The sequence below is a fragment of the Stegostoma tigrinum genome, unplaced genomic scaffold (assembly GCF_030684315.1).
Source record: "Stegostoma tigrinum isolate sSteTig4 unplaced genomic scaffold, sSteTig4.hap1 scaffold_70, whole genome shotgun sequence".
Lineage (NCBI taxonomy): Eukaryota > Metazoa > Chordata > Chondrichthyes > Orectolobiformes > Stegostomatidae > Stegostoma > Stegostoma tigrinum.
Window position 1 is genome coordinate 246,743 of NW_026728643.1, and position 15,165 is coordinate 261,907.

General features: G+C 46.8%; 1 pseudogene; it reads right to left on the minus strand.

Annotated features, from left to right (window-relative positions):
* Positions 1-13,218: 13,218 nt before the first annotated feature.
* LOC132209203 (U2 spliceosomal RNA) lies at positions 13,219-13,382 on the minus strand (annotated as a pseudogene).
* Between the last annotated feature and the right edge of the window lie 1,783 nt (positions 13,383-15,165).

A 15,165-nucleotide genomic window follows, 5' to 3' on the forward strand; every position in this document is an offset into this window, starting at 1 on the left:
TACAATATTCCAATCCAAATTCCGACGCAGTATCAATGACACCACTGGCTCCACATGTCTTGCTGCAGCTTTCATCCCGTAGATTGTGATGTAATCAGGGATACTGGCAGAAAAACCATTTGCAAGGTGAATATCCAATAAAATAATCACCGTCACTGCTGCACTTCAATGTTCTCCCCTTTGTGAAGCAGTGAATGTCACTGGCAAACGAAACACATTAGCCCTCACATGCCTGCTTCACTATCCCCTCACCTGTTTGCCACCTGTTTCTCTGCTGGAACTTGCCATTGTTTTATTCACAGTCATTGCAAAATTCTGCCTCACATATCTTTTTTTATTACATAATCTCCTCGCAACTTAAAAACATCCCCCCAGTCTTGAAATCTCCCACCCTTGGGAAATGATGACCATAATTCATACTATCTACATGTCTCATTATTTTATGAACTTCTAACAGGCCGCCTCTCAACCTCTTAAGCACCAGCGAGAAAAGTCAAAGTCTATCCAACCTTTCTTTATAAATCAAACCTTCCATACCAGGCAATATCCTGGTAAACCTCTTCTTAACACTCGCCAGCTTCATAATATGCCTCCTGTAATTGTGCGACAGAAACCGCGCACTGTATTCCAGAAGAGGTCTCATCAACATCCTGTGCAACCTCAATATGACTTCCCAACTCCTAAACTGAAACGATCGAGCAATGAAGGCTGGCGTGCCAAAAGCATGTTTAACGACTGTCTAAATGTGATGTAAACTTCAAATAATCATATACCTGGATCCCCTAGGTCCATGAGTAGACACCTTAACAGTGAGACAAAGTCTGTGGGAGGATGGGGAATAGTTTTGAATTTCTTTGACCTCACATCTAAAGAAATTATTTGTACACATGCAGCCGAATAAGATCAACAATTCATTCTTCGTGAAGAACTATAAATGAACCTGAACATTTTTCCATTAAAAAGTTAGACCCTCTCGAGTCAGAAGAAAGACGTCGCTGTTCTGTTTCTGAGCTTATGTTATCCAACGAGTTCTGTACCATGTCATTCATTCACCATATCCTGATACATGAACTTTGGATCACTCTCCAAAGGTATCAGTAACTATTGCCAATCCTCAGTTACATCTGGATAATTTGATGTTTGACCTTTCTGAACCAGTGCAGGTCGTGTGGTGAAGTCGCACTTGCAATGATATTAGGTAAGGAGTTCCCAAATGATCATGAAGAATTAGTGATGTTTTCCAAAAGGACAATTTAAATGTTTTCACATTTTTGATTCAATTCAATGATCTGACATATTACACAAGGTTGTCATAAAACAATATTTGATACCAGGCACTTATTAGGACAAGTGACCCAAAACTGGCCAAAGAAGTAGGTTTCAAGGAATATCCTGAACAAACAAAGGGCTTTGAATCCAGGGATGTTTAGGGAATAAATTCAAGAGCTTATGGCCTTGGAAGCTGAAAACATGAAAAAGGTGGGAGAGTTAAAACCAGAAATCTACTGGCGGTTGGAAGTCAGGGAGAACAAATGTCTTGAAGGAAAAACCAAAAGAACAGTAGATGCTTGAAAGTAGTAACACAAGCAGAAATTGATGAAAAACTCAGCTTATCTGGCAGTGCTTATGGAGAAAGAGCAGCATTATTGTTTTATGACCAGTAACCCTTCTTCAGATATACCTCAGAGGGTTTTGCAGCTGGAGGGACTATCAAACGAAGGAGATATAATGACAAAATTTCTAAATAAGGATATGAATTTCAATACCTTGGTGCTTTGCCACCCAGAAAATGTGCATGTTAATGAGCACAGGATGGCAAAACTCGAAGATGCTGAAATGGGTGAGAGTAAACACATGGGCAGCAGATTTTTGGATCATCTCAAGATTTCAGGGAAGTAGTATTAAGAAGCCGGCCAGGAGTGTGTTTGGGGAGTTAAGTCGAGAGGTAACAAAGGAATGGATGAGAGTTTCAGCAGCAAATGAACTAAGATGCTGTTGAGGTTGAAATTGTATGTGGCCTTTGTGATAATGGGCGGGGTGTGAGTAATGTGGTTGGAAGCTCACCTTGGGGTGAAATATTGCACCATGACTGTGAGCAGTGTGTTACCAGCCAGTTACCAGGGGCAGGGATGGAGTCAGTGGTGACGGAGTGGAGTTTGGCTGCCAGCCTGGATTGATATTTAGCATTTTCTATTTAAATGTGATCTATACCCCTTTTCAAACAGGAACAGACTTGGCAGCAGAACTAATTTGTGAACCAACTGTCGGCTTTATTGAGACAAAGTGTGGAGTTTATCTGTTATGAAGTAAACTACAGTGACAAACTCAGACAGCTATTTCCAGGTCCACTGTACCAGGTGTGGCTTCCTCTACATTGGGGAAACCAAGCGGAGGCTTGGAGACCGCTTTGCAGAACACCTCCGTTCAGTTCGCAACAAACAACTGCACCTCCCAGTTGCAAACCATTTCCACTCCCCCTCCCATTCTTTAGATGACATGTCCATCATGGGCCTCCTGCAGTGCCACAATGATGCCACCCGAAGGTTGCAGGAACAGCAACTCATATTCCGCCTGGGAACCCTGCAGCCTAATGGTATCAATGTGGACTTCACCAGCTTCAAAATCTGCCGTTCCCCCACCGCATCCCAAAACCAGCCCAGTTCGTCCCCTCCCCCCACTGCACCACACAACCAGCCCAGCTCTTCCCCCCCACCCACTGCATCCCAAAACCAGTCCAACCTGTCTCTGCCTCCCTAACCGGTTCTTCCTCTCAGCCATCCCTTCCTCCCACCCCAAGCCGCACCCCCATCTACCTACTAACCTCATCCCACCTCCTTGACCTGTCCGTCTTCCCTGGACTGACCTATCCCCTCCCTACCTCCCCACCTATACTCCCTCCACCTATCTTCTTTACTCTCCATCTTCGGTCCGCCTCCCCCTCTCTCCCTATTTATTCCAGTTCCCTCTACCCATCCCCCTCTCTGATGAAGGGTCTAGGCCCGAAACGTCAGCTTTTGTGCTCCTGAGATGCTGCTTGGCCTGCTGTGTTCATCCAGCCTCACATTTTATTATCTCTATTTACAGTTGAATGTGGATTATACTGCTTATGCCAATAACTAGGCAGTAGAGCAGTGATACAACTTATTGGAGTTTTTGCAGCCTCGGCCTTCAAACTTTTTCTTCTGTCATGGACTTTTATCTTCTGATTCTCGTTGCTTTCCATTACACAGACCTTTCTTGAGAATCTCTTTTCTGCTTGTTCTTTTTTGATTAACCTCCCTCTCTGCCCAATCACAGTTCATATGAACAACACTCACCTCACTTAACCACGTGGTGTTCTTCATATTCATAATTATTCTCTTTACATCTTACCTGAGGACTGCTATACCTGTATTTATCACCCTTATTTCACTGCTATTTCTCTATTCGCTGCCAGAGCGGTATCAAGAGCTATCTTTAGCTTTGAGCTGCAGGAAGCCTTTTCAATCGCGACTTATTAAAAATAAACAAAAGAACTGGGATGTTATAAATCAGGAACAAAAACAAAGTTGCTGGAAAAGCTCAGCAGGTCTGGCAGCATCTGTGAAGGTAAAAAGACAGAGTTAACGTTTCGGGTGCAGTGCCCCTCCCTCAGAGCGACTTATTAAAACCCCAGGATCGCGAATGTAACAATCTTTCTCATCCAGTTCTCAGTCTCATTTGTCTCAAAATGCAACATTGTGATGACCATCATTAGCTTCTCACAATGACAACATGAAGCACTGCGCATGCTCCAGATCACAATGGCATCTGGGTGATTGATGTCAGCGAGGGGCCAATAGGGCTGCCGTGCATGACTGGCGGATGTCGCTGCCATTCTAACCAATCAGAATGAGGAGGGGGGGGCGGGATCGGTGAAAACCACATGATCATTCACGAGAGCAGCGCAGAGTTGCTCAGATAATTTGAACCGCAGATGCTGGAGAATCCGAGATAACATGGTGTAGAGCTGGATGAACACAGCAGGTCAAGCAGCATCAGAGGAGCAGGAAAGCTGACGTTTTGGGCCTAGATCCTTCGCTGAGTCCAAGATTTGTGCAATTGAGGTAAGAGCAGGACACAGTAAAGAAAGCAAATCGGCAGAAAGCGGGAGGGAAGTGATATTCGTATGGGTTTGGAAGTTGTACAAAGACTTAGTGCACGTTGGAAAACACACACATTTAAAACTCCCAGACTCATGTTTGCAGAAAACAAATCAATGCCTCAGATGGCGATAGGCCCGTGTGACCGTCACCATCTTTATTGGGGGCAATGATCCGCGGGGCGTATGTGCGGCAGCTTTGAAACTTTAAAAGGGCCGAGGTGAAGCTGGGCGCATGCGCGGCCGCCTCTGGCTGAAAGTGAGAGAACAAGGTGTGGGGCTGGAGGAACACAGCAGGACAGGCAGCATCAGAGGGGCAGGAAAGCTGGCATTTTCGGGCCTAGACCCTTCAGAAATGGGGAAGGGGCAGGGGATACTGAAATAAACAGGGAGACAGGTGGAGAGGAGACAGACAAGTTAAAGAGGTGGGGATGGAGCAGGTAAAGGTGAATGTAGGTGGGGATAGGTCAGTCTCGGGAGGAGGGGATAGGTGAGAGGAAGAACATGTTAGGGAGGCGGGGATGAGCAGTTGTTTATTGCGAACTGAGCGTAGATATTCTGTAAAGTGATCCCTAAGCCTCTGCTTGGTTTCCCTGATGTAGAGGAGGCCACAACGGGTACAGCAGATGCAGTACAGCACATTAGCACCTGCATTCCCCACACAGATGGCCTAAAAGCCCTATACTATTTCCTGTCCTGCAGGTCTGACTAGTTCCCCTCCACTGACCCCCTTATGCGCTTAGGTGAACTCATCCTCACCCTCAACAATTTCTCTATCAACTCCTCCCACCTCCTACAGACAAAGAGGGTGGCCATGGGTATCCGCATGGGCCCAAGCTATGCCTGCCTCTTTGTCGGAACAATCCCTCTTCCGTACATACACTGGCCCTGAACCCCACCTCTTCTTCCGGTACATGGATGACTGTATTGGCGCTGCCTCGTACTCCCATGAGGAGCTCGAACAGTTCATCCACTTCACCAACACCTACCACCCCAACATTAAGCTCACCTGGGCATCTCAACATCTTTCTCACCTTCCTGGACCTCTGTTTCCATCTTGGGCAACCGTCTGGAAACCAATATCCATTTCATGCCCACCGACTCTCTCAGCTACCTAGAATACACCTCCTCCCACCCACCGCCCTAAAAAAATGCCATCTACTATTCCCAATTCATTCACTTCTGCCGAATCTGCTCCCAGGATTCCACTCCCGTACATCTGATGTCCTTCCTTTTCAAGGACCGCAACGCTGCCCTCCTCCCCCCCGCAGTGATCGAGAATGCCCTTGACCGTGTCTCCCGCATTTTTCCACAACTCCTCCCTCGCGCACCGTCCCTGCAATAACAACCGAAAAAGAATCTCCCTCATCCTCACGTACCACCCCACCAATCACCGGATCCAACGCATCATCCTCTGACATTTCCGCAATCAGGAATCCGACCCCAACACCAAAGACATTTTCCCCTCCCCACCCTTGCCTGTTTTCCGGAGGGACCACTCTATCCGTGACTCCTGTGGCTCCACACTCCCCTCCAGCCCCACCACACCTGGCACTCTTCCCTGCAACCGCAGAAAGTGCTACACTTGCCCCCACACCACCTCCCTCACCCCCATCCCAGGCCCTAAGAAAACTTTCTACATCAAGCAGATGTTCACCTGCACATCTGCTAATGTGGTATACTGCATCCCCTGTACCCGTTGTGGCCTCCTCTACATTGGGGAAACCAAGCGGAGGCTTGGGGACTGCTTTGCAGAACACCTACACTCGGTTCACAATAAACAACTGCACCTCCCAGTCGTGAACCATTTCAACTCCCCGTCCCATTCCTCAGACGAAATGCCCACCCTGGGCCACCTGCAGTGCCACAACGATGCCACCCAAGGGTTGCAGAAACAGCAACTCGTATTCTGCCTGGCAACCCTGCAGCCCAATGGTGTCAATGTGGATTTCACAAGCTTCAAAATCTTCCCTCCCCCAACTGCATCCCAAAACTTGCCCAGGTTGTCCCTGCCTCTCTAACCTGTTCTTCCTTTCTCCTATCCCCTCCTCCCACCTCAAGCTGCACCCCCATTTACTGCCTACTAACCTCATCCCACCCCCCTGACCTGTCTGTCCTCCCTAAACTGACCTATCACCTCACTACCTCCCCACCTATACTCACCTTTACCTGCTCCATGCTGGCATCTTTGACTTGTCCGTCTCCTCTCCACATATCTTCTCTCTCCATCTTCGATCTGTCTCCCTATTTAGTTCACAACCCAATTATCTCAGGATTTTGAACGTTGAAGAAGAAAGCAGCACTCACACTTTGGACAAATGCAAATGGTTTGTGTGTAAAAGAGTCTGAAGATTCATCTGAAATGTTCTAACACCATCGCAGTGACACTTGGGAGACACTGTGGAAATGGGCAGATTGCAAGAAGGAATTTCTTCATCCATCCCAGCTGGAAACTGACCACCAGAGTCACACTGGAGAGAAACCATTCACCCGCTCTGATTGTGGTATGGGATTCACTCAGTCATCTAACCTGTTTAAACACCAGGGAGTTCACACTGGAGAGAAACCATTCACTTGCTTGGAATGTGGGAAAGCATTCACTCAGACAACTCACCTACTGATACACCAGCAAATTCGCACTGGAGAGAGACCATTGGCCTGTTCTGTGTGTGGGAAAGTTTTTCTGACTCGAATTCCCCTCTGACACACCAGCGATTTCACTCTGGGGAGAGACCATTCGTGAGCTCTGAGTGTGGGAAAGCATTCACTCAGTCATCCAAACTGTCACAAAGAACCACAGTTAAAGGATTTTGCTATCACGCTCACGATCAAATGAACCATAGTTTTTGGCTGTTTGTACTGATGTTACTAATCTCTGCTCAATTAAAGGTGCTGATGTTGTGAATAAAATGTTAATAACAGTTGTATATTTGTCAGGTGGAGCTTGGAAATAGTCACGTCACGACACATTCACACTGACTAAAGACTATCCACCAGCACAGTGTGTGAAAAGGGATTTCCTGGTTCATCAGGACTGGTTAACTAGCAGCAAATTTGAGTAACTTTTTTAAAATTCTGCTGTTAGCTGTTTCCAAACCAGGTATTTTTGGGCTTGTTTCTGGAGATCGTAGAATCCCTCCAGAGTGGAAGCAGATGACTTGGCCCATCAAGTCCACACTGAACCTATGAAAAGTGTCTTACCCAGACCCTGTCTGCGCTGGTTTCCTCCCACAGTCCATAAATGTGCAAATTAGGTCGATTGACGATGCTAAATTACCCTTAGTGTCTTGTGTGCAAAATGCAAGGACAGTGTGAGACTGGATGGGATGCTCTTTGGAGGATTTGTATGGACTCAATGGACTGAATGGCCATCTTCCACACTGTAGGAATCCTATGATGATCTTGATGGCCCTTTATTTATTAGTTATGTCTGCACACCTTTTACAATTACGGATCCTATTGCTCTCCACAGACACGTTTCGACTTTTAATAGGTATTTGTTGATTTGTAAACAATCGTAATGTTTCCTTTTGATTTTTGCCCACAAAATGAAAGTTTTAAGTCTAAACAAAAGATTGGGAGGAGTCCAGTACTATATCCCCGATTGCATTTTCCCAATCGGCTATGAAACCTGGTGTCCATTGTGACTCTGTTCGCGGGGGGCGGGGAATGCAGTCTCTTCAGATCTTTACCTGATGTCCATGGCAGTGATGGATTTCATGATGAATACGTATGCGCTAGATATCATACAATGTCTTGGTTTATTTTCTATTTAGTCTGCTGTACTTTACTCCACAGAGACCGAGATAATGGTCTGGGGACCTAGGTTTGAATCCCACCATTCCAGATGGTGGAATTTGAGTTTGAAAAAAAAATCTGGAAATAAGAATCTAATGATGACCGTGAATCCGTTGTCATTGTTGGAAAAACCTATGTCCATTAGGGAAGGAAACTGCCATTCTTATCCAGTAATATCAAGATCCCATGAATGATTTTTTTAAAAATCTCCCACAAATACATTTATCTCTGTCTTAATTTATTTGACAACCGACAGTTCAAACTGGTTGATGGCTACTTTCACTTTTGATCAAGTTGTGGCCATTTCATGGTTGAAACAAAAAAAAGAGCATGAATAACCACAGTTGCTCTCGTAGGAACAATGCATGCTCTGCCATGTTTGAAAAAAAAGCCTCATCTCACTTATGAGCCAGATATCAAAGCTGACCAGATCCTGATGCTGTGGACCGTGAAAGTGAAATTCTTCACCGTCTTATCCACTTGTGTTGCTATTTCAGGGAGCTATGAAACTCCCAATCTCCTGAACACCTTTGAGAATTTCATCAAACTGACCCCCAATGGCAAGAATGGACAGGGTCAGCTTGGATTGATGATCATAATTCAGGCTCAACCAATCTCCTGGAGCATTTTGAGAATGCAATTAGTAGTGAGTGTGGCCACCTCTCTGTACTATGGTGATACAGATCCTCTGATCGTGCTTGCCCCACATGGCTGATATTGAGTAATTTCTTGGACATGCTGTGTCAGGATCTCCTGACTTAATCCTGTCTCCCTTGCCCTGACTGAGAACTTTCCCTGAGACTTTGTGACGCGACTATTTGGTCGAAACATATGTTTGTTGCCACAGCTGCTGACAAATCCTTGACTGACTGCTGGTAATAACAGTGCTAAGCTGCCTGGCTTATGCCTGTGATAAACAACCAGGCAAGACAGGAGTACTGTGAAACATTAAGTTCTAGTTGAGACATCAAAGTGCAAAAATGCCAGAGAAAGGCAGAGATATTGTGGCAGAACATGTCTCAGGTGCTGAAAAGCTTGCAGAGTTCTTTCAGAAAGCATGTACTTTGCAGACAGGCAATTCTGCATCTTGATGTAGCATTTTTATCTAACTTCTGGCTCATTTTGCTACATTTGCAAATATCTCATGAGTTAGACATGAGTTGGGAAGCATGGACTGGGAGCAGTTGTTCCACGGTAAGGGAACTATAGACATGTGGAGACTGTTTAAGGAACAGTTGTTGGGAGTGATGAGTAAATATGTCCCTCTGAGACAGGCAAGAAGGGGTAAGATAAAGGAACCTTGGATGACGAGAGCGGTGGAGCTTCTTGTGAAAAGGAAGAAGGTAGCTTACATAAGGTGGAGGAAGCTAGGGTCAAGTTCAGCTAGAGAGGATTACATGCAGGCAAGGAAGGAGCTCAAAAATGGTCTGAGGAGAGCCAGGAGGGGGCACGAGAAAGGCTTGGCGGAAGGAATCCGGGAAAACACAAAGGCATTTTACACTTACGTGAGGAATAAGAGAATGATCAAAGAAAGAGTAGGGCCGATCAGGGATAGCATAGGGAACTATGATAACATAGGGAACATCCTTCAATTCCCTCGTCCAAGTCATTAATAAAAATTACAAACAGTAGAGGCCCAAGGACAGAGCCCTGTGGAACTCCACTCACCACTGACTTCCAGGCAGAATATTTTCCTTCTACTACCACTCGCTGTCTTCTGTTGGCCAGCCAATTCTGTATCCAAGCAGCTAAGTTCCCCTGTATCCCATTCCTCCTGACCTTCTGAATGAGCCTACCATGGGGAACCTTATCAAATGCCTTACTGAAGTCCATATACACCACATCCACAGCTCGACCCTCATCAACCTTTCTAGTCACATCCTCAAAAAACTCGATAAGGTTTGTAAGGCATGACCTACCCCTCACAAAGCCGTGTTGACTGTATTTGATCAAGCCATGCTCTTCCAGATGGTCATAAATCCTATCCCTCAGAATCCTTTCTAACACCTTGCAGATGACAGACGTGAGACTTACCGGTCTATAATTGCCGGGGATTTCCCTATTTCCTTTCTTGAAGAGAGGAATTACATTTGCCTCTCTCCAGTCCTCAGGTACGACTCCAGTGGAGAGCGAGGATGCAAAGATCTTCGCAAGTGGCGAAGCAATTGCATTTCTCGCTTCCCAAAGCAGCCGAGGACAAATCTGATCCGGGCCTGGCGACTTGTCAATCTTAATGTTTGACAAAATTTTCAGCACATCAGCTTCCTCTATCTCTATCCATTCCAGCATGCACACCTGCTCTTCAAAGGTTTCATTCACTACAAAGTTGGTTTCTTTCGTAAAGACAGAAGCAAAAAACTCATTTAGGGCTTCCCCTACCTCCTCAGACTCCACACACAAGTTCCCTATGCTATCCCTGATCGGCCCTACTCTTTCTTTGATCATTCTCTTATTCCTCACGTAAGTGTAAAATGCCTTTGTGTTTTCCCGGATTCCTTCTGCCAAGCCTTTCTCGTGCCCCCTCCTGGCTCTCCTCAGACCATTTTTCAGCTTCTTCCTTGCCTGCATGTAATCCTCTCTAGCTGAACTTGACCCTAGCTTCCTCCACCTTATGTAAGCTACCTTCTTCCTTTTCACTAGAAGCTCCACCGCTCTCGTCATCCAAGGTTCCTTAATCTTACCCCTTCTTGCCTGTCTCAGAGGGACATATTTACTCATCACTCCCAACAACTGTTCCTTAACCGTCTCCACATGTCTATAGTTCCCTTACCATGGAACAACTGCTCCCAGTCCATGCTTCCTAACTCATGTCTAATCGCATCATAGTTTCCTCTTCCCCAATTAAATATCCTCCCATTCTGCCTAATCCTCTCCTTCTCCATAGCTATGTAGAATGTGAGGCAGTTATGGTCACTATCACCAAAATGCTCTCCCACCACAAGATCCGACACCTGCCCCGGCTCGTTTCCGAGCACCAAGTCTAGAATGGCCTCTCCCCTCGTCGGCCTGTCAACGTACTGCGTTAGGAAACCCTCCTGAACACACCTTACAAAAACAGCTCCATTCAAATCTTCTGCTCGAAGGAGGTTCCAATCAATATTAGGAAAGTTAAAGTCACCCATTACAACAACCCTACTGCGTGCACACTTTTCCAAAATCTGTCGACCTATGCTTTCTTCAATCTCCCTGCTGCTATTGGGGGGCCTGTAGTAAACCCCTAACGAGGTGACTACTCCCTTGCTGTTCCTAATTTCCACCCATACTGACTCAGTAGGCAGATCTTCCTCGACAAAGGAAGCTTCTGTAGCTGTGATACCCTCTCTGATTAGTAGTGCTACACCCCCTCCTCTTTTCCCCCCTCCCTATTCTTTTTAAATGTTCTAAACCCTGGAAGATCCAGCAACCATTCCTGCCCATGAGAAACCCATGTCTCTGTTATGGCCACAACATCATAGCACCAGGTACCAGGGTCAGCAAGTTTGCAGATGACACAACGGTCGGAGGTGTCGTTGACAGTGTAGAGGGCTGTTGTAGGCTGCAGCGGGACATTGACAGGATGCAGAGATGGGCTGAGAGGTGGCAGATGGAGTTCAACCTGGATAAATGCGAGGTGATGCATTTTGGGAGGTCAAATTTGAAAGGATAGGATTCTTGGCAGTGTGGAGGAACAGAGGGATCTTGGTGTGCAGATACATAGATCCCTTAAAATGGCCACCCAAGTGGACAGGGTTGTTAAGAAAGCATATGGTGTTTTGGCTTTCATGAACAGGGGGATTGAGTTTAAGAGTCGTGAGATCTTGTTGCAGCTCTATAAAACTTTGGTTAGACCGCACTTGGAATACTGCGTCCAGTTCTGGGCGCCCGATTATAGGAAAGATGTGGATGCTTTGGAGAGGGTTCAGAGGAGGTTTACCAGGATTCTGCCTGGACTGGAGGGCTTATCTTATGAAGAGAGGTTGACTGAGCTCGGTCTCTTTTCATTGGAGAAAAGGAGGAGGAGAGGGGACCTAATTGAGGTATACAAGATAATGAGAGGCATAGATAGAGTTGATAGCCAGAGACTATTTCCCAGTGCAGAAATGGCTAGCATGAGGGGTCATAGTTTTAAGCTGGTTGGTGGAAAGTATAGAGGGGATGTCAGAGGCAGGTTCTTTACGCAGAGAGTTGTGAGAGCATGGAATGCGTTGCCAGCAGCAGTTGTGGAAGCAAGGTCATTGGGGTCATTTAAGAGACTGCTGGACATGCATATGGTCACAGAAATTTGAGGGTGCATACATGAGGATCAATGGTCGGCACAACATTGTGGGCTGAAGGGCCTGTTCTGTGCTGTACTGTTCTATGTTCTATGTTCTATGTTCTATCTCCTGGTCTGGCTAATGTGAGAATTGGCTTGGTCATTTGCAGTTGTATCCCATGTTCGTGAATTGGTAATCTGATTAAACTCACAGGCCTTGACTTGAGAAAAATAAAGCACATATTTGATTGGTTGCTGTTGCACTCAAATGAAAAACGTGCAGTGTATATGCCATATCTTTTCCTAGCTCACAGTGTTTCCAAAATCTCTAGTTCAATACATCCCAAGTCGTCACCATCAAAGTCAAAACTAGTGAATACTTCGATCGCTTCATCTTTTGTTTTTTTTTTCTGAAATGCTATTTGTAATGAGGTAGTATTGGCAGGCAATTTTCTTTTACTTCTGTTGCCATGTGTGAATATTCAGGGATGGTGTTGGTGGGAAGATGCGACATGCACCACAGATGAGGCACGAACATTAGAACAAGTGCTGAGCATGCAGAAAAGGAGAGATTAACGGTTACCTTGGAAAAAGCATATTTGGAGAAAGTTGGGTGAGAGTGCTGAGAGAAAGCACTTTGGCGGCATGGTGGCTCAGTATTTAGCACTGCGGCCTCACAGCACCAGGACACGTGTTTGATTCCAGCCTTTGGTGACTGCCTGTGTGGAGTTTGCACATTCTCTCTGTGTCTGTGTGGGTTTCCTCAGAGTGCTCTCACAGTCCAAAGATGTGCAGGCTAGGTGATTAGCCATGTTAAATTGCCTGTTGTGTTAAGGGAGAGTTTGATTAGGTGGGGTGTAGGTCTGGCTGGGATACTCTGAGGTTTGATGTGGACTTGTTGGGCTAAGGGCTGTTATGGTTCCAGAGTGCTGATCTGCTGGAGATTACAAGGTCCAGAGCTGGATGAACACAGCAGGCCAAACAGCAAAGGAGCAGGAAGTCCGATGCCTCAGGCCTAGACACCCTTCTTCAGTTTTTGATAAGGCTGTTTTTAAAATTGGTTTAACGAGACTGCACCATTCCTAGGAACACTGCAATACCAGGATGATGCATGGAGAGGACAGAGCAAGCTGCTGTTCTTAAAAATCGGTTTAATATAGGGTCCTTAAGTAAAGAACATATCAGATATTAAAAGCTGATAAGAACATTTTTTTTAATTTGAAAAAATATACTTTATTCATAAGATGTATAAAAAAACACATTCATACACCTACCCAGTCATGCAAGCTGCTCTGGGTTACCCAGGGCATACGTACACCAACTAAAGGGAAAAAAAAAACAAAACATCGAAGAAAAAAATCAAAGCAAAGAAAATACACCGGCAGTCTTCACCCCGCACAGTCCCTGTTGGCCCCCTGACCAGTTGGGGAAGGCGCCAGCTGGACCCAGTTACCAGATAGGGCCCTTTTTTTCTATTCTGGATGAGGGGTTTCATACGGTGGTCTTTCCCCACCATGCCTTGGCGGCGGCTGCCCCAAGCTTTAGCGCGTCACTCAGCACATAGTCCTGGACCTTGGAGTGCGCCAGTCTGTAACATTCGGTCGGGGTCAGTTCTTTCAGCTGACAGACCAGCAAGTTGCGGGCAGGTCAAAGAGCGTCTTTCACCGCATTGATGGTCCTCCAGGCACAGTTGATGTTGGTCTCGGTGTGCATCCCGGGAAACAGCCCATAGAGCATGGAGTCCCGCGTCACGAATCTACTCGGGATGAACCTCGACAAAGACCACTGCATCCCCCTCCAGACCTCCTGTGCATAGGCACTGTCCAGAAGGAGGTGATAGACAGTCTCGTTCCCGCTCATGCAGCCGCCTCGAGGGCAGCGTGCAGTGGCACAGAGATTCGGGGCGTGCATGAAGGATCTCACTGGCAGAGCCCCTGTCACTACCAGCCAAGCAATGTCTTTGTGCTCGTTTGAAAGTTCTGGCGATGAGGCATTCTGCCAAATAACTTTGGCAGTCTGCGCAGGGATACAACAGGACGCGATCCACCCTCTCTTTTTCCCAAAGCGTCTCGAGGATACTACGTGCTGACCACTGCCAGATGGCCTTGTGGTCGAAGGTGTTTCCTTTCAAAAATTTCTCCACAAACGACAGATGGTACAGGACGGTCCAACTACTCGGAGCGTTCTGCGGTAATGAGGCCAGGCCCATCCTTCACAACACAGGGGACAGGCAGAACCTCAGTCAGTAGTGACACTTGGTGTTTGCGTACTGAGGATCTACGCACAGCTTGATGCAGCCGCACACAAAGGTAGCCGTCAGGGCGAGGCTGGAGTTCGGTACATACTTTCTCCCCATTTTACAGGTCTTTGTACATGGTGTCCCTGTGGACCCGGTCCATCCTCCACCCCCAAATGAAGTGGAAGATGGCCCGGGTGACCACAGCGGCGCAGGTCCAGGAAATACGCCAGGGCTGCGCCACATACAACAGTACCGAAAGCCCCTCGCACCTGACAACCAGGTTCTTACCCGTGATGGAGAGGGACCAGAACGTCCACGTGCCCAGCTTCTGCTTCAGTTTGGTGATATGCTCCTCCCAATTCTGAGTGCATGTCCCAGCTCCAACAAACCAAACACCCAGCACCTTCAGGTAGTCTGTGCTGACGGTGAAGGGGATGAAGGAGCGGTTGTCCCAGTTCCCGAAGAATATGTCCTCGTTCTTACCCCTATTGGCTTGGGCCGCAGATGTCTACTCACCGACGTCTACGCACACTCACCGACTGACGATCGGTGCAGAAGACGGCGACATGTTCCATGTGCAGGAGGTCTTGACCTGAAGGCCTCCGCTGCCTGGGATAGTCACGCCCTTCAGGCTCACGTCCTTCCTGATGGATGCGGCAAAGGGCTCCACACAGCACACGAACAAGGCAGGAGAGAGCGGGCACCCCTGCTTGACTCCAGATCTGACGGGAGAACTGTCTGATTCCCACCCATTGATCGAGACTGTGCTAACGA